Genomic DNA, 20,320 nt, shown 5'->3' with positions numbered 1-20,320 from the left:
GTTCTAGTAGAAACAAATGAAATTAATTTTAATATCATATTTTATTTATTAAATTATCATATAAAATTATTAAAGAGGTATGTTAAAATTTTTTCTCATACTAAGTTTTGAAATACAGTATGTATTTTACACTGGTAGCATCTCATTACAGGCTAGCCACATTCCAAATACTCTAATTCCACAAGGGGAAACCTGCTGGTGGTATAGCAGCTAAGTGTTGCATCTGTTAACCCAAAGGTCAGCAGTTTGAATCCACCAGGCACTCCTTGGAAACTCTACGGAACAGTTTTACCATGTCCTACAGAGTCGACTATGAGTCGGAATTGACTTGACGCCAGTGGGTTTGGTTTTTTGGTTTTAAAGCCACATGTCACTAGTTGTTAACCACAATAAGCAGCGAATCCCTAAAGAGTTTATTTCTCCTGCCTTCATCTACAAGCCCTATCTGCATTCTGGAGGGCCATGTCCATTGAGTTCCACCCTTCATCAATGGCTCCCTCACTAATACCTGCACTTACACATCCGATGAGTATTTCAGGACAAGTAGGACGTGAAGAGAACCCAATAGCTTCTCTCCCTAAACTGCTTTAGTTAAAGAACTTTCAGCCTTAGAGAAAAGCACCATCATCCATGCAATTGCCCAAGACAGAGACCAAGGACTTTCATATCCCTTATCAGCGTGGGCATTCAGTGTTTCACTAAATCCTCTTCACTGAACTTCTCTGTCTTAATTAGAAACACTAGCTTCTTTTTATTTTCCTCTTCAGTAACCCAAGCTGATTTTACATTTGGGCCTTTGCATAGCTGTATCTTCTGCGTGAATGTCTCGAGAGTCTTCATGTACCTGACTTTGCCATTAATTGGGTTCACATTCAATTCATCTTCTCAGAAAGACTTTCCCTGAATCACATCAAGTGTTTTACTTCCATCATTTCTGAAATCATCTGGTTTAATATCTCATTTTTATTTTTTGTGGCCCTTATAAAAATGTAACACTGTCTTGCTGGTGCCTGAATCCCCAAGACTAATACATAATATAATGCCCCGAGCCTAACACTTTAGGCCCGCCCTGAATAAATGTGTGCTGAAGGGATGGAAGGATGAATACATCTAATGCCACCGCCGGTACTCTGTATATCTATTCAGCATCTTTGCCACACCCATTAAGATAATGCCAGAACTCTCCTCCTGACATATAAGTTTACAATTCCAAGTTACAGATGCAAATATTCTTTGACCCAGCAATTCCACTTCCTACAGTGCTCTTGGACCGATGCCAGAAAAATGTGTGTATGAAGATAATAATCACTGCAGCAATGGTTGTAACACCAAGAGACTGAAAACCCCCTAAAGGCCCATCTATAGTTTTGAGTTTATACAACAGTTTAATATATTATGGCAGATCCATATGATGGGATCTTTGATTAACTTAAAAATGGGGGTGAGGCACAGGATTTAAAAAAAGAGAGAGAGATTAAAGGTCTATTGTTAAAAGTAAGTTTTCCAAAGAGTGTATATAGCAAGGAGGCAAACATCAAAAACAAACCTCTTGCTGTTAGCTCAATTCCGACTCATAGCGACCCTAATAGGACAGAGTAGAGGATTCTGGGGTTTCAAAGGAGACACAGATGGAATTGAATTACCTTCACCACTGCATTACCAGGGCTCCAGCAAGGAGGCAACAACAACATTAAAAAAAAAAAAAAAAAAAAAAACCTGTTGGCGTTGAGTCTATTCTGACTCATAGTCACCCTATAGGAGAGAGTTGAACTGGCCCTTAGGGTTTCTGAGGACTTCTGGTGGATTTGAACTGCTGACCTCTTAGTTAGCAGTTGAGCTTTTAACCACTGTACTACAAGGCATCCAGAAAGGTACATAGATCATTTCCTGTACATTCTTTAAATAGTCTTTAGAAAGACACGTAAGCATTTGATAACATGGCTTGTATCTGGGACAGAGAATTGAATGCCAGGGAACACAGCGGGGAGGGAAATTTTTCACTATTACCCTTTGGAAAACTTCTTGAATATTGAACTATGAGATTGTATTACCCGTTCAAAATATGCAAAGTTTTAACATTAAATGTCTGTCTCAGTGGTCTCTGAACTTTTCTATTTTTCCAGAGACAAAAGAGAAATGTGAATTCATTGTATTAATTTTCCCCAATTTTTAGATGAAACTCTCTGACCTCTCTACAGGAATCTTCATCTACAAAGATAATTTGGATGTCCAGGGCCAGAAACTAAATATGCAAAGGACTACAGAAACCTTGATACAAGAGGTTTTCAAATTTAAAGTGTTTCCTAATCTTGGCAACACTTCTCACCTATCTGCCCAAGGTGGAGAGTGGGGATAAGGATTACATTGGAGATGCAGTGAGAGAAGGGAAAGGGGAATCCCAGGCAGGGAGCCTACATTAGTTCACATGGGTTTTAAGGGCCTGGAGGCAAGGGAGTGAAATTTCAAGTACTCCACCAAATGCCTACAGCCTCTGGAGTAAAGGGACTCAAGCCACAGAAATAGGAACCCAGGATTCACTTCCCAGCTACCCATAACCCAAGCCCTCTCTGAGGGAAGATCACACAGTGCTTGCTGGGGCACAAGGATTTAAGGGAGATAGAGGCTGAACAGTAACCCAAAGGAGCTCTAGTCTCATCAATAGGCCTGTGATTCCACAAAGACCAGCTGTTAAAATAACCCCCTGGCATTCACTGTAAACATAATGTCCTCACATCTCCCAGTGCCAATCCTTGGACAGACGAGGTCTGCCAGATCTATCAGGCCATGGTTCAAGTTTCTGTCAGGTGATCCCACTCTCAAAGGTTCGCTTGACCATTCTCTCAATCAAGACATCTAAATAACTTATTTATTCATTCAATAAAAATGGGATTTCATGGATGAGATCTCCATGTATGCTATGAACACACTATGAAAATCAGATTCCTGTGTGGATGAAGGTCAGAAAGAAAATCTATCACAACACTCTGAAATGAGACTGAGCTGAGGGAGGTATGTTGAACCTCCAGATATCAGGGAGACAGACCACAGCTGCTGGCCTGGAGGAGCTGAAGGTTTTTTCATGATTGGATGGCTCAGAGAGAACATGGAGCCCAAGGGACTTATGGTGTTGTTGGAGAGGGATTGGGAGGAACAGGAAGCAGTAGACTAAAAAACTCTCCAAATACCGCATGGTCCCTACCTGCTTCCAGATAGATCTTGTAGTGTCAACAATTGAAGCTGAACATTGCTTTCTTTCTTACAATTATTTTCCGGCAACTAAAAAACAAAACAAATTCCCCTTCAGGTCAAAAGGATGGAATATTTAACTGGAATTTTAAACTAAAATTGCTTGAGTTACATGTAAATGTACAAGTTACCAGTAAACATGGTTTTCTACTTATCCATAGCTAGTCACACAGGGGGAGCCCTGGTGGTGCTGTGGTTAAAGTGCTCAGCTGCTAAGCAACCTACCAGCTGCTCCATGGTAGAAAGATGTGGCAGTCTGTGTCCCTAAAGGCTTACAGCCTTGTAAACCCTATGAGGCAGCTTTGTTCTGTCCTTGTAGTTGCTGTAAGTCAGATTCCACACCGTAGCAATGGTTTTGGTTTTTATTTTGGTTCAGTCACACTGGGGGATGACATGTGAAAGTGGAGCCTGGAAACACAGACTCCAAACCATCTCCTAGACTTCCCTTCAGCAACAGTCAGATAATAATTCTTTTTAAATACAAGAGCCACAGATCATTCTGGGATACCTGTGCTAATTAATTCAGCAGTTATCATCTTGGCCTCCACTAGATAGGACTTCCTCTCTTCTCTTCCATGAAATCAGGAAGTATGAATTGTGATGGAGACAAGAAATTTCCCACAGTTATCTTCTCCAGGTCTTCCTTATCCCCTCCCTCCTCCTCTCAAATCAATGATTGCTCCCTCATTCTTGCCCAAGGCAGTCTCTGAGGTGCTAAGTAGGTACTGTTTTTAGATCCTGGCTTCAATCTTGATGGCAAGAGGGCAGGACATTTGTGGACCTGAATCGCAAATGAACCAAAATCTTGAAAGCAGAGGTAGATGAGGAGAATTGGCTCCAATGACAGAGCACTTGCTCAGCATGCAAGAGATAGTGGGATTCATGCCTGCATTCTCCAGTTTTTCCTCTGGCTGAAAACATGACAAGGACCAAGGAAATCAGGGAAAGAGTGGTAGGGAGAGGACCCCAGGAAGGCTAGAGTGATTCCCAGAAAGTAGAGTAATGCAAAGCAATTTCCTCTGTACTGAACTCTCCCAAACATTTTCATCGATTTCTGTGGGGCTCTAGCCTACGGGAGAAAGGCCTGGCGATCTACTCCTGTAAAGATTACAGATCAGGAAACCCAGGGGCGCAGTTCTATTCTGTCACATGGGCTCGCTATGAGTCAAAATTGACTGCACAGCACACAACGGCCTGGGAAACAAGAGAGCTATGGTTGTCCCCATGGAAAGGCTAGACAATGGAGAGAATTTGTGTGGCTGGGGTGTCCCCGTTTCATGGGCACGGGGAAGAGGCAAGAAGAGACAGAGAGTCCATGAAAGGAAGATTCTGACACCCAGTGAAATCTTTAGAGAAAATTCATGTGGGAAGAGGGGGGCAAGGGAGTAAGCAGAAATAGGTGATCAAGAGGGAAGCGTAAGGGTCTGTCTCAGGCCCCACCGTCAGTGACCCACCATCACTGACATTACAGGTCACTCTAATGACAGTACAGATTTATATCCTTAGAATGGCCTCAAAAATTAAAAAAGGAAAACAAATAAAATTTCCCAGCACCACTGCCAGAAGCTGAGCTGATTTTTTCCTCTGGTTTTAGAGACAGAAATATGTAAAAAAAAAAAAAAAAAATTAACTCTTAACTGAGAATAGTGAAAAGCAGTTTTGTCCCCATCAGTTCTCAGATCCTGGCGGGGTTCAAGGCAGTGAAGACAAGGGAGAGAGCTTTCTGGTTCTCCTATTGCAGAGCAGTGGGAATCCTGGCATTTCATCCCTAGCTCACAGCTTTCCTCTCCTTCAACTTGAGCTAAGCACCTGAGACTCAAGTCCTTGGGTCCTGAGCCATCAAGAAGCCCCTTGACGATACACTGGACATGAAGGAGTCCTGAATGAGGAACGTTCTTCAACAAAGCTAGCAATCTGAAAGCCAGTGATGCAGTGTAGAGGACTGGGTTGAGAAAATGCTCACAGTTGGCTCAGCTGCACAGACACATAGTGCCATAGAGGTGGCCACTGGGCATCTTTGTTGGTTCTTTTCTAGGCTGGTTGACCAATCACAGAGGCCCTTACTCTAGATGACAGCCTTCATGAAGAACTTGTCCAGTCTTGCTCCAGAGTTGGCACTGCGGCTTCCCTATCAATCACTCAGGTTTCAACACAAGTGTCACTTTTTCAGAGAGCCCTTTTCTGACCACTGTGACTAAATCAATACCGTCTGTAGCTTCATCTTCTACATCAAATGTATCTGTATTGAAGAGCATCAGTAAATTAGTGCTGTATTGCCTATCTCCTCTGTAGAATGTATGCTTCCTGAGCCTTGTCCTTTCTTGTTCTCTCAATGTATCCCCAGTGTCTAGAGTTACATCAGGGTATCTGGGGAAAGAAGGATTCTGAAAGAAGATGCCCTGATGCAATGAGACAGCTATGAATTCAAGAATGATTAGTTTGATAAGGAAAAGCTAAATTATGTTATTTTCTCAATTTAGTCTTAGGGCTAAGGGAGGAAAAAGAGGGAGGTAAAGGATTCTAATATGCTTTTAAATATTACAGGCAGGTAGGATAACTCATCAATTCCAGCAGAAATCCATTTTACTCATGCTACATGGCAAATTGACAAGTGCATTTTGCCTTCCCAACAGTAAAATGAAGACTAAGGATATGGACTGCAATTAAAATAATTCCACAGTCTGCCATCTCTCACACTTAGCACTATTGCGTTTAAACCTATTAGAAAACATAATTTGAGTCGGAGATTAATAAACCAATCAAGTTATATTCAGTATTTTGAATCACAATAAAATATTAATTGCTTTATTAAATGTGATGATAGTCTTTACAACTAATAAGTAACATTGAATTTTTATTCAAGTCTGTAAAACTAGATTTTAAAAATTAATAATGAAAAATGAAGGGTAGTAAATACTATTCCTTTTTAGAAAATTATATATATATTTGTATATAATATTACATATTAATTTGTAAAATATAAACAAGATTAACATAGAAAATGGTTTTAAGCAGAATCTTAAAAACTAAATTGTGTATCAGTAAAATATTAATTCTTAATGCATACATTAGAAAAATCACTAAAGTTATCAGCCTACTTTGAAAATGATGCGCTGACAAATTTTATAGCATTATTCCCAGTACTTGTTAGACTTTAGATTCTACTCTGAAATAGGTCTGAAGTACAAATGATTAAATAAGCTGTGTATACAACAAATGAAGTAAGAAAAAAGAAATATTGAAGGAAGCAGAAAGGATAAACAGTAAAGATAAGTGTGGTAATTCGTTAATTAGAAAATAACAGTATCAGCTTGGTCTATTGGGGAAAAAAGTTCAATCATCAGGCAAATAAAAAAAGATGGACTAAGCCCAAATTTCTTAGCTCTTTTGCTCTTTCAAGCACAATGAGTTAGTGGATGCTCGGGTACCACATTTTAAAACTGTGGTAGGACAATTTATCGAAACACTAATTTGTATGTTATCTAACTGTTCTCCTGGGTACAGAAGTAGGCACAAAGCCGAGGCTACTGCAAAGGATGGCAGAGTTCCGGAAGGGAAGTGAAGGGGAAGACCTTCTTTCTATTTCTGCATTGCCCCCTGCTTGGGGTTCCCTTCCCTTCTCTCTTCCTTGGTTTTCCTTCATGGATTAAGTCGAAGTGTGGGTGAAGACATTGCCAGTCCTGTCATATGTGGAACTATACGGGAAGAAAAACAGAAAACGATCAAGTTTACTACAAAGACGTCCAATGTTGTTCATAAAATTCAAAACAGGAAGATTAAAAAAAAAAAAAGACCACGTTTTCTTCATCTGCATTCAAGCCTAATCCTCCCAGATAGTCAATGAGAAGTCGCTGTCACAGACTGAGGGAGAACAGAGGAGCAAAGCTGGAGAATTTTATGCGAGCCAGGTACAACTCCGGCGCTGTTGAATATTTTGGATAATTGGTTATTTTGGGAATAAAAGTTTTATGGTTTTGCAGAATCCTGCAGGTCTCTGAGAGCTCCAGGTCCACAGCCTTGGTGGAGCCAGATCAGGACTGAGGGTGAAGCGTCTCCTGAACTTCTCAGGAAACAACCTCTGCGGAGCGGGGAGCTCCGGTCAAAGGGGGATCCCGATGCCTTTACCCTGGGAAAGGTTTGGCCCTGACACTTTTCGCTTTTTTTGATATTTTAGAAAAGAAGGGACTCCATTCCAACTGTAAGTAAGTCCAGCTGTCCCAGAATGCTCTGAGTAATTTATCTCTGAAGGGAATTGTGGTTATCATCTACAGAAGGTACAAGGAAAGAAGTAGAAGGAATAAAAACATGTAGAGCAAGAAAAGAGAGTGCCCTCTCTGAGGCTCGAACTCAGGACCTTCAGATTATGAGACTGACGCGCTGCCCACTGCGCTAAGAAGGCACTGGGCTCTGAAAGAGATACATGTCTCAGAATAATTGAGGGAGGAGTGTGAAAGGTGTTCTATGTTCCATCTTACCCTTAACACGAAACTAGCTTTCTTTCACATCTTCTCAGTTATTTCCCTGATTAGGCCATATTCTTGCTCAGGTATCTTTCAGTTTGATGCAGGAATGAAGTGCTCCTGCATTAGAAGTTAGAGCTAAAGGCACAGCCACAGCTCTTGAGGCACACGTGTGCCCAGGGAAACAAAGGTATTGGTGGGTGGAGACTATGGTGGTGGCACATCTTTTAAATGACAGAGGCAGCAGGGTAGATCCCGTGTTCATGTTGTGTTGCTGGGTTCACAGACTTATGATGTCATTAAATGTTGCTGCCCATGGGGAGACAGGAAGAGACCACAAAGTTCTACTCTTGGGGAGAAAACGGAGAGTAATCAAAAGATGAAAGCTGAATGGGAATACTCCTGGAAAGTGGGTGAAAAGGGGTTTAAAAAAAAAAAGAGAAAAGGTAAGCTGCTAACATGGACGGTAGAAGACCCAGGGGGATAAAAAGGCTGTGATTCGAGGGTATAAATGATAAGGGGAACGCTGAGGCTTCAGAGCATATGACAATTTTTACTTCACTTGACATCACCAAGGAATGTATTCAGTATTTGTTAAGTTTTTTTGTTTAAGGTTTTTCTCCTTTCAAATACATAGAAACCAAAGATTATTAGTGGTTACCAAGGATGGGAGAGAAGGGGAAGGGGGAAGTTTTTCTTAGGGGACACTGAATTCATGTTAGTGGTGGTGGACTGTTTTAGAAAAGGATAGTGAAAATAGTTACACAACTCGAAGAACATAATCAACAGCACTGAATTATACATGTAGGAATTAGGACTCTGTGTATGTTGTCTTGTGTAAATTTTCACCTCTATCAAAAGAAAAGAAACAATCAACAAAAGGCCAGGGGTCACCACAGCCCCTGAAGCTAGTCCTGCCTGGAATTCCAGGACAGGGTGGATCAAGTGTCATGTCTGCATTTCCTCAAAGAGAAAGTGACACCCAGTGGGATGGACTGGTGGGTGCAGGTTCAGATGCTGGGATCACCTCCGCCGCCCATCTCTTACCTGGTGGGCATGTGGGAGCAGGAGCGAACCAGCCAGTGAGAGCAGATCCAAGTTCTGACCACCATATACCTGCCCCCATGACTACCCTCAGCCTGGACCTTCAGGAGTGGAGGGCAGACTCAAGCCCCTCCTGGGCCAGGAGAATCAGGCCCTGGACCACCTGACCTGCATCTGGGGGCAGGAACTGAACACTCTCAGGCCCTTTCTGAGGGGGTGGGGGCAGAGGAAGGTTTGTAAAAAGTCCCAGTGCCTCCAGATGGGGTAGGGGAACACCGGTAGGTCCAGACCCTCAGGAAAGATGGTCAGCTCAGGCCCACAAGGACCCAAGATGGGAGGGAAATCGAGACTCTCCCAGAAATAATAATAATAGTAATAATAGTAATAATTTGGAGGAAAAAGCAATCAACGTAAAAGACCCAGGTAGAAAAAGGCTTTGTTTCTGGAAAATGTGATCATTGCTTGGCAGTAATGAGGGTGCCAGAGATGTCTATCATACATATTGTACACCTAATAGGCCAGGAGAGTGGTAGACAAGCCAAATGAAAACCATGTAAGGCTTTCTACAGATATGTTAGGGAAAAAATAGGAGAGATTGGAATAAGTTTATTCAAGGGACAACACTAATAGTAATGTAATCTCATGTAATTGATATATTCCTTTCCACGTCCTGAACCCCTGGCCCTTTATTCTCTTTTTCACAAGGTTGACTTTGTTTCTCTTCAAGATTTAGCCCAAATTAAAGGTTGATGGTTCCAACTTACCCAGCACTGCCACAGAAGAAAAGCCTTGGCGATGTGTGTCCATAGAGATGACAGCTGAGAAAACCCTATGGAGAAGTTCTACCCTGTAACACCTGGGGTTTCCGTGAGTTGGAATAGACACAACAGCAGGGGGGGTTGCTGGGGGGGGTGGGTAGCTGGGCAGAGAGTGGGTTCCCAAGATTCAGCTCAAATGTGATGTCACGGAGAGCTTCCTCTGACTTCCCCTCCAGAGTGACTTGCTCTGCTTCTGTGGACTAGCGCATTTCCTTATTTCTGAGTTAACATTTCTCTGTTATTGTGACCCATCAGTTTATATTGGTGGGGATCAGTTTATATTTATCTCCTTAAAGAAATAAATTTTTTTTTTTTTTTACCAGATGTTAATTCCTTGAGGGTATCTCAATGACATTTCAATCTGTAGGGTATTACATTGTGCTTCGTAAACGGATATCTAATAACTGTTTTTGAGTTATTAAAGTTAACCTTTAGAAGGTTGGGAAGGAGTTGAACATTGTTATCCACGATGGTTACCTTTTACTGACAGCCTAAATATCTGCCAGCTGCTTTACCTGCATTATCTCATTTAATACTCACATACCTGCAAAGTAAGTATGATCCCCATTTTGCAGACAAGGTCTCAGCAGAGTGACTGAATAGTGGTTTGTCCAAATGCACGTAGCTAACAAAAGGCAGGGGTAAGATTTTAACCTGTTTCTTTCCTGAAGTCTACTCTTTTCTCTTCATGTCAAGTTACTTCTATGTGACATAGAGTTAAAGTTAAAACATAAAAGTGTGGTTATCCTGGGAATGAACAAACTGTGGTTTTTAAGGAATCTGCAAAAATAAGCCTGGGAACCACTGAGAGTTAGATCTTTTATTGACAAATTTGAGTGCACAAATAACTAATTTTCAGAATTAGGAATTTAAGATTATTTTTTTGCCCTGTGCTACAGAGGCAGACTGAGGCAAATATTTCAGGTTGAGCTTCAGATATCCACACCACCATGCACAGGTTAGCCTCTAGCACTTCTGTTTCAGAAGTCACAATGTCCTTTTACCATGCAGTCATAAAGAGCAGAGAAGTATGGTACTGTATTACTAGTAACTGGTTGCCATCTGGAAACCCTAGTGGTGTAGTGGTTAAGTGCTATGACTGCTAACCAAAGGGTTGGTAATTCAAATCTGCCAGGCGCTCCTTGCAAACTCTATGGGGCAGTTCTACTCTGTCCTATAGGGTCCCTATGAATTGGAATCGGCTCCACAGCACTGGGTTCGGTTTTTTTGGTTTGGTTGCCATCAAATCCATTCCAACTCATAATGACGCTACACGGCACAGTAGAACTGCCCCCTAGCGTTTTCAAGGAGCAGCTGGTGGATTGGAAGTGCCAACTTTTTGTTTGGCAGCCAAGCTCTTAAGCCACTTGGCACCAGGGCTCCACTAAAATAGCAGAGGATGGTTTCGATCCATCGACCTCTGGGTTATGGGCCCAGCACGCTCCCGCTGCGCCACTCTGCTCCTTGGCTGTATTACTAAGAGCCAAACTTATCCAGTCCTGATTCATGTCAATATGTCAGCACATAGAATTAATGCCATTTTTCTCAACATTGGTACTGAATAAAAGCTCTAGATCAAATTAGTTCTATGATGCTTAGACCTGGAAATCTACTTATGGCCTCCTATGGGTTAATTAATGGAAGACTCAAATTTCTTTAAAAAATAAAAATAAAAAACGAACATTTTATTTCCAACGTGGAGATGGAGTAGGGCATCGCAGCCACTAATACTTGCCTGCACCACAATCAGCCACTAACACCACCCGCCAGGCCCCGTTGCCAACAGGAAACTGATTTTCTTCACGGAGCCACCTCTATTCTGCCTTGTGCTTTAGAGATGGTAGATCCCATTCTCAGCTGCAGAGTCTGAATTGTGATTGATCTGCTTAATCATTGTGGTTCCCTTCTTCATGGCAGTAAAGTTTAGGCAAGGGTATGTGATACAAATGTAGCTAATGACACTGGGAAGCATATAGAAGAGACTGTCCTCACTTTATAACACAGATATTTGTTTTCCTTCTTACTTGGTCTGAAATTGTGAATGTTTGAAGTACTGCAGGGGACCAGCTGGACTATGAGACTCATGTGGAGGATGGCAGGGTGAAGAGTCAAAGAACCTGGGTCCTACCAGCCAGGTAGCTTCCCTACCCTCTGGATTTATCGTTATGTGTGATAACAAATCCACTCTGTTTAACCCAGTTGAGTGTTGTTTTAACTGTTGTAGAAGTGTTGCTAAAAGTTTCCTGTTACTGGGGAGAGGTCACTGAGCTAGATTTTTCATATAAGTACATCTTACATGCATTTTGTTCTGAATCTCTCTGATTCCTGACATTGTGAAAAAACTCAAATCTAACCATGTAAATAATATGAAAAATGTGAGTTTCTTGTGCTCTTGGCTCACTAAGCTTTTTCTTTCGTACTAGCAGACCAGGTATTCTCTTTACTTGGGAGGGCTACCTGTCAGCCCAGCTCTACTGTCCCAATCTCACTACCTCTAGGTTTACTGGACAAATGCCTGTCCCAACTCCATCCAACCCCTGGAAATTTGTACAGCCACACCTCAAAGCTATATTCATGAAATTAGGATACTTCTACTGTATATAGAGGAAACCCTCATGGCATAGTGGTTAAGAGCTACTTTGTGCTACAGCTACTAGCAAAAATTTGGCAGTTAGAATCCACCAGGTGCTCCCTGGAAACACTATGGGGCAGTTCTACTCTGTCTTATGATGCTGATATGAGTTGGAATCAGCTTGATGGCAATGGGTTTGCTTTTTGGGACTGTATATAGAAGGAGCCCTGGTGGTGAAAAACCCAAAGGTTGGTGGTTTGAACACACCAGCTGCTCCATGGCAGAAAGATGTGGCAGTCTACCTTCATACAGATTTACAGCATTGGAAACCCCATGAGGGAGCTCTACCCTGTCCTATGGGGTCAACATGGGGCAGTTCTGTCCTTTCCTGCGGTGTCCGATGAGTTGGAATTAACTGGACAGCAATGGGTTTGGTTATCAGGTTTACTCTATATAGAATTTGACTGCTTTTCTGTTTAAGCATGCGAGCTGGAATAGCATGGGATCTCAGATCTGTGATAATCCACCTAGACCAAAAATTAGACCCTTTTCCTGATGCCCGAGGCATTTTTCTTACTCAATTCTCCACTCACGCACATAGATGTATTATGTAAAATTAGTTATGGTAGACACTGAAGGTGCTGCCTTCAAAGAATGTAAAATCTAGGGGAGAAGACAACTGAGTAAGCAGTTGTTTACAGAATAGGGTGATAAATGCTACAATTGTGGTGTGTACCCTGGGCCCTGAGAATACAGGAGGGAAAACAGCCCAACCTGGAGAAAGAATTGATAGCTCATTCAGTTGGCGAGCTTTTCAGTTTTTCCATTTGTTCACCTTGGTCCATGATAGCTAGTTTTGTTTTGTTTCCCACTCTAGGACAGATGAACCTACAATCTTCCTCCGTTATCTGCTGTTTCCAGGGCTCTCACCATGAGGCTAAGGACCTGAGGTCAGAAGAAAATTGAATTAATGAGGCTGAAAGGTAGGTCATGAATTTTTACCTTGTCTCACAGTTAAGCACTGGAGTGCTAATCAAAGCAAAAGGTCAGAGGTTTGGTTCGAACCCACCAGTAGCTCCTGGAGAAAAGACCTGGGGATTTGCTCCCCTGGAGATTACAATGGAGGAAACCCTATGGGGCAGCTCTAATCTGTCTTATAGAGTCCTATGAGTTAGAATACCCCCAAGGCACACAACAACTCAGCTAGGAAGCTTGGGAGCAGACAGTGTGTGGGAGGCCAAGTGGACATCAGCCACAGCCAGAAATGAAAAATAACCTCCAGAAATTCACCCAGGATGTCAAAATCTCAGACACGTCTGGAAGAGTGGGCATCATCAAAAAAGACCTACATCATTCAGAAGCTGTAAACATGCTAAATTGGTAAGCAACGGCCATATGCCCACTGACTGCTTATGGTAAAAGGCATGCAATGGAATTCTCAGCAGTTATTCAGCCCTGGTGGTGCACTGGTTAAGAACTCAATTGCTAACCAAAAGGTTAGCACTTTGAATTCACCAGTTACTCCTTGGAAACCCTATGGGCAGTTGGAATCTCCTCCCTGGGTTTGGGTTTGACATTGGTTTTTATTCATCTGAGTGAGGCGGATCTATACAGATAAATTACTGGAAAATGTCCAGGATGTATTAAGAAAGAAATGTGCATAATGGTATGTATTATGATATTATATAAGTATTTTTAAGGAAAAAAATACAAAAGCATGTATTAAAAGCTTTATATGCTAATTTGTTGATAAATTCTATTACTCTGATGAAAAAGCACTTTATGGGTAGGAATCAATTCAGAGTGAAGAAATGTACATAAGGAGAAGTGTATGAAAAGAGATTTTTAGGAGATTCTGTGTGAAAAACTGGGAGAAGAGACACGCATGAATAACAAGGCAGGGGAAGGGTTCCAGCGTCCCTGGAACATGGCATGCTGACTAGCAGGCATGTGGCCAGAGAAGAGAATGTAAGAAGATTCCTGTGGCATAGACTTGACACAGGATCTTCCTGCTTCCTTTGTCACTAAAAGGAAGAGAGTCAAACGGGGACTCTCTAATGGCCCAAAAGAAGTTTCTCAGTCACTGTCTCTGTATTCTTTTCTCCACGTACTAACTGGTCCAGGTTTTTAATAAATTCATGAAGCCGTTAAGTTTCTAAGATGGGACTCGGTTTGTCCTAGTGGAGAGCTGGTTGAGCCCTGTCCTTAACCTCCTCCTGCCTCTTTCGCTTGCTTGGAATCCAGTTGGATAGAAAAACTCTCACACACAGCTCAGAGCTGCTCCTCATCTCTCTTCTCAACAGAACCATAAGAGCATTGGCTTTACACGAAAGAGCAAAGATGCCTTTCAAGAAGCTGACCATATTTTCTTACCAATAACACAAGCTTAGGTTTCGGAACTTCATATTATGGCTCACTGAGGATGAGACTGCTTTCCCTTGCCCGTCTTTCTACATAGACCTTGTCCATCTCTGTTGTTAATGAATTTCAAGTGAATGTGTTATTGGAGACACCTCCCGCCTCTAGAGAGAACATGGCAAAAATCAGTCCTTCTGTAGACATTAGTTTTAAATGGGTTTGTTTTTTGTTTTTGTTTTTACATAATAACTTATTCTTTTTATAGTGAAAATTTACACAGCAAGTTAGATTCCCATTTAACAATTTCTACACAAATTATTTAGTGATATTGGCTACATTTTCCACAGTGTGTCATCCTTCTCATTCATTCTGTTCTGGTTGTAGAATTTTTTTTTTTTCTCAGTTTCACTGCCACCTTACCCTATTATCTTTGCTTTAGAAAAATTTTTGACCACTTGGTCTCATGTAAGTTATTTTTTTTAAAGGAGCTCATTACTCCTGAGTGATATTCTTTATTTTATGAGCTGGTCTGTTATTTAACTAAAAGATGACCTCTAGGATTAATTTTGGTTTAAGTTTTAAAGATATCTCAGGGTGATAGTCTTGGGGAGTCTTCTAGTCTCAACCAGTGCAGTAAATCTGAACTTTTTAAGAATTTGACTACTTTTCCACATTTCTCTACCATTCTATCAAGATTCATTAATCGTGGCCCTCATCAGAACTGTCTATAGTGGTAGCCTGGCACCATCTAGTTCTTCTGGTCTCAGGATAGAAGAAGCCATGATTTGTACAGTCTATTAGTCCTATAGACAACTTTTTCCCCAAACCTTTGGTTTTTCTCTTCTTCTTTTATTCCAAATGAGTAGAGGCTGATAGCTGTGTCTTAGATGGCTACCTATAATGTTTTTTTTCTGCTTTAGGTGAAAGTTTACAGCTCAAGTTAATTTCTAATACAAAAATTTATACACGTATTGTTATGTTACACTAGTTGCAATCCGTATAATGTGACAGAACACTCCCCCTTTCCACCCCAGGTCTCCTGTGTCCATCCAACCAGCTCCTGTCCCTTTCTCCCTTTTCATCCGTCCTCCAAACAGGAGCCACCCATTTAGTTTTGTGCAACTGCTTGCTTTTAACTGCTTGAAGAAGGAAGCATGCTCTACGCCAGTATCATTTTATGTTTTAGCTCCAACCTAATCTTTGTTCAAAGTGTTGGCTTCAGAATGGTTAGTTTTAAAAGGTTTTTGAAATGTAGTTTTCTCTTGAGAAAGTCTATGAATTGGGGCAGGGTTACAACATATTATTAACTTTTCCATTATTAGAGAAAAAAAGTAATTCCATCTGGTTTGACATGGATTAGAGTAGTCTGATTTAAAATGTAACTAAGATTCTAATGGCATTTTTACAAGTAATATAAACTCCTAAAGGCCCTCCACTGAACAATTCATTGCTGAAGTTGGGATGTCACACAGAGAGAATAGTGAGATGTATTTATTAGCTGTGTTGTTATTAGTATTGTAAATATTAATGGCTGTCATTTATTAAGAATATATTATGTGGTAGACATCTTAGAAACATAACCTGCATGGTTGTCATATATCTATGTAGCCGTGGGAAAGTAGAAAACCAAGATTATCTAAAGTCAGTTAGCTTTTTAGAGCCAGTTCAGGGATGAAAACTCAGTGACAACGAAGTCCATGATATTTTTCTTGAATTATTCATCATCTCTAAACCTAGCACTATACTAAGTTTTCTTGCTAATTTAAAAAAAAAAAAAAAAAAGCTCTCAATTGAAACTGTTGCATTGAACATATAAGGGCTAGTGGGTATAACTATAAAATTGTCGGAACCTATCTTAGAAGTTAAGGGGAGTGTTGCAGAGGTGATAGCTGAGTTTAATTGATTCATAATGAAGAGTTGTCTTGATTTACAAGATAAGAGGGTGGATAGAAAGTGAGATATTATGGTAAGGATCGGCGTGATAGAGTTTGCCTACTGCACGTAATTCAGTATGGCTGGAACAGAAAGTGCTAAGGGATGTGGTATAGTCAAGTAAATAAAAGGACTTAAACATTTAGTTGCTGAATCTGTCATGTATAAAATTTTATATAAAGCGTTCAGGACAGGAATTGCTAAAGAAGGTACAAACCATTGGCTCACCATCTTCATGCCAAACTAGTTTTCTTGTATGTTTACCTAGAACAACAGTAATCTACCTGCTTATTCTTTTCTGGGCCCTCATTTATTTATCTTCACATCTTTGCACAAGAAGCTGCCTTCTATCCACCCTCTTATCCTCAAACTCCAAAGTACTCACATCGGAACTCAGTCTGTTATCTCCAAGTCTAGCAAAAATACCCTTTATCCTACACAGTTTCCCTGATTCCTTTAAAAAAAGAAAAAACCACTAGTCTGAATCGCATCCATTTCTCCTATGCATTCTTAATGCATTAAATTAGGCTTTCTTTAATTTAAGATGCATTAATTGAGTGCTTACCAAGTGCCAGGCAAAAATTTAGATTCTTAGGGTGATCTAATAAGCAAATGAAAAATAATACTCCTGGTGGTGCAGTGGTCAATCAAATGGTCAGCAGTTTGAATCCACCAGTGCTCGTTGGAAACTCTATGGGGCAGTTCTACTCTGTCCTATAGGGTCTGATGAACGCTTTATGTAAGCAGGGAATGGAATGTGTGTCACCTTTACATAAATTTCCAAGTAGTTAAGTCTCAAGGCTGTGACTCTGCTCTTAGCTCAAATTATTTATAATGTCTCCATACACTAAACAGGACTCTCAATGTTAATTAATGAGATAAGTCTACTTTTTCATCTATTTTGTAGAGAAAATATGTATAGCACTGGATTTTGTTTAGTCTACTTTGTGCTGAGCTTCCAAAACTAGAGAAGGCATGTAAAAAATCAACATAATATTCATGATTCCTCAAACCTCGTTTGGATCAGAACACAGCCTGCACCTCTATTGTAATAAAACCAGGGGAGCTGGAAAAATTCTCCTTTTCTCAAAAGTTTCCATTCCTGAGTACAAAATATCTTGAAATAAATGGATTTGTCAATTTTTTGAAAAATGTGGATATAATTCTGTAGAACCAGCATCATAATTTGAAGCTTTATGGTTTCTGTCTAACTAATTTGGGAAGAACATTGAACTCTTCTTGTAGTCTGCAGCTCATTGCCTACAGCTCCAAGGCTCCCAGACTTGGCACACTGAAGAGGAAACAGCATCTCTCCTGTCTATCTGAAGAGGACATTGAATTTATTTCCAATCTTTCACCTACATCCTTATAAACCTACCCTCATGCTTCAATTGTTTATTTATTTTTTAGAAATTCCTAGAATAATGTGCTAGAGCCAGCTCACACCGGCTTATGAAAGCTGATTTTTAAATATTGAGGGATTTTGCAAGCCTGGTAGGTTGAGATCATCCATGGTAAGAGCATTTATACCACAGAATTGGCAAGTGCTACAAATCAGGCTGTGTTGTGGTAGTGGAGGTGGTCCAGTAACCAGCACACCACTGAGAATAAACGTTATGGACCAGACACTGCATTAATGCTATGTATACTGATATGAATACGAAATATTTCTGCTCTGTAGAAACTTACAACCTAATAAAGAAGATAATCAGGCAAACTACAATTATATGACAGCCTAGAAACTGACTCTGAACACACAGACAACTGAAGGAACCTTATCCGAATCGTTAAGTACAGACAGGGGTGAAGGAAAGCTTGTGAGAGAAGATGTGATGGATCTGTGTTTCAGCCATACAGAAATAGGGCCAAGGCACGGAGTAGATTCTGTATCTATTTTTTGTTTTGAGGAGCTGGAAAGAGTTATGTGTGAATTCTAGCAGAAGAAATGAGACTGGATATAGATTCAATGTTAAAATAATAAAAGCAAGTGTGTTAGTTTAATGCTGATAGTAGTAGGAAGTCTTTCAACTTTCATAAGGAATGAGTCGCATAGCTAGATTTGCAACTGGAAGAACATTCAGTGGGGTGTACTATGAAGAAAAAAATGGAGGAAGAAATCTTGTAGTTAGCAAGATGAGCTAAAAGATTGTTACAATACTAATGACAATATAGCTAAGTGATTTGAACTAAGAGGTGCGGGTAAATGAGAAAATTAGATGGGCCCGTAGTATATTCACTAAGACAGGCCACCTTGTTTCTTAATAAATGTAAAATGATGGATGTAATAGAGAATAGGATCTCTAAATTTATAAATTTTTTTGCCATACAATGCAACAGTAGTCAGCCAAAAAAAAAAAAAAAGAAATACTAATACATGAATGAATCTCCAAAACATGCGGAGTAAAGAAGGAAAAGAAAAGGAAAAAAAAAAACAGAGACTAAATACTACATACTATGTGATTAAAATCATAGGAAATTCTAGAACAGAAAAAGCCCATCTGTACTGACAGACATCATTTCAATGATTTCTTGGTGAAGGCATGTGGGGGCGGACACTGAGGGAATGAGATGAGGCACCCTGATATGATGGAAATGTTCTACATCTTATTTATGGTCATGATTAATACGTGTATACATTTGTCATAACATTGACATATACACTTAAAATGTGTATATTTTATTATGTATAAATTATGTTTCAGTAAAGTTGATTTTAAAATATAAGCATTATAATACCAAAGAGTGTCAAATTTGTTAGTATAAGTGACCTCTCCAATCTGATTACTTCTGAAAAGAAGAATGCTGAATTTAATGATCGGAAATTTAATAGATAATCATTATAATCCAGGCCTAAGGAAGAAACGTGTAACAGATCTCAACCCTCCTAATGGAGAAATCTATTAATAGCACAGACACTAGATAGGACATTAGTTATTTGAAGAACAATAAATGGGAGGATACTTGGGGCTTATTCCCAGATTTATGGGATGGGCTGGGGAAGAAGGTGATGCTAAAAGGTGATGTAGGTAGCAAAGCATTAGGGATAACTGTGCTAATTAGGGACATGCTTCCTTCTCCTCATCTAATGTTGTTGTTGCTGTTCTTTCTGTTGGGTGCAGCCTAGTTGATTTCCACTCATAGCGACCTTATAGGACAAAGTGGGGAGAGTGAAACTGAATCAGAGCTAGAGCTTTCTTAAAGTGGTCTTCCTCAGTCTTCCTTTTTCCCATGTTCCCAGTTCTGAGCACAAGTTGGTCACTGAGCTCCTCCTTTGAAGCTGTCTCTGAGGAGCTCTACTTTGGGTCCTGCCCTGCTCTGCCCTGGTAATGGTGAAATTTCTGTAGAATTCGAACAACCTGAAAACTGAAGTAGGACATGGAGAGATGTTTGCATTTCCAAAATAAAAATGGACTCAATGAGGAGAAAGCAAGGGGAATAAGCTTAAGTGGTAGTGTTGGCTTAGCATGGGAGAGGTAGCAGGATCTACCCCTGCATTCTCCAATTTTATATGCTCCCGTTCCCTCTCCTAATTCCATGGTTACCCAACGGTATTTGGATTTACCTGGCTTTAGCAAGGGCAGTGCCACTGTGTTCTGTGTTTCCCTCCTCGCTTTGAAAAAGATATTAAACATTTTATACAAAACAGAAAAAGGAACACAGTGGTCAAAAAAAAAAAAAAAGAAAATTTCTAAATATACCTTTCTGGGCTTCAGCCCAAAGTTAAAAAATGTTTTTGCAGGAAAATAAATTTTCTCCTTTTGGTGACTAAATAAAAGGAACACCCTGGGAATTGTGTCAGGAGGCACAAGCAGGAGAGTCTGGGTGTGCAGACTTTTTGCCTTTATTCACGTTGACAATCCATGGGCAGGGAGCAAACGAAAATCTCTCTT

At 40.4% G+C, this 20,320-nt stretch overlaps 2 non-coding genes across 2 annotated transcripts; both read right to left on the bottom strand.

The window, feature by feature from the left end:
* Positions 1-7,572: 7,572 nt before the first annotated feature.
* TRNAM-CAU (transfer RNA methionine (anticodon CAU)) lies at positions 7,573-7,645 on the bottom strand. Its single transcript has one exon. It is a non-coding gene; the product is annotated as a tRNA-Met (tRNA).
* A 3,313-nt stretch (positions 7,646-10,958) lies between these two features.
* Positions 10,959-11,030, bottom strand: TRNAM-CAU (transfer RNA methionine (anticodon CAU)). The gene has a single exon. It is a non-coding gene; the product is annotated as a tRNA-Met (tRNA).
* Positions 11,031-20,320: the final 9,290 nt, after the last annotated feature.

Source organism: Elephas maximus, chromosome 1 (genome assembly GCF_024166365.1).
Source record: "Elephas maximus indicus isolate mEleMax1 chromosome 1, mEleMax1 primary haplotype, whole genome shotgun sequence".
In the NCBI taxonomy this organism is placed as follows: Eukaryota; Metazoa; Chordata; class Mammalia; order Proboscidea; family Elephantidae; genus Elephas; species Elephas maximus.
Note: the sequence above shows the minus strand (reverse complement) of the source record. Positions and strands in the feature narration are given on the sequence as shown.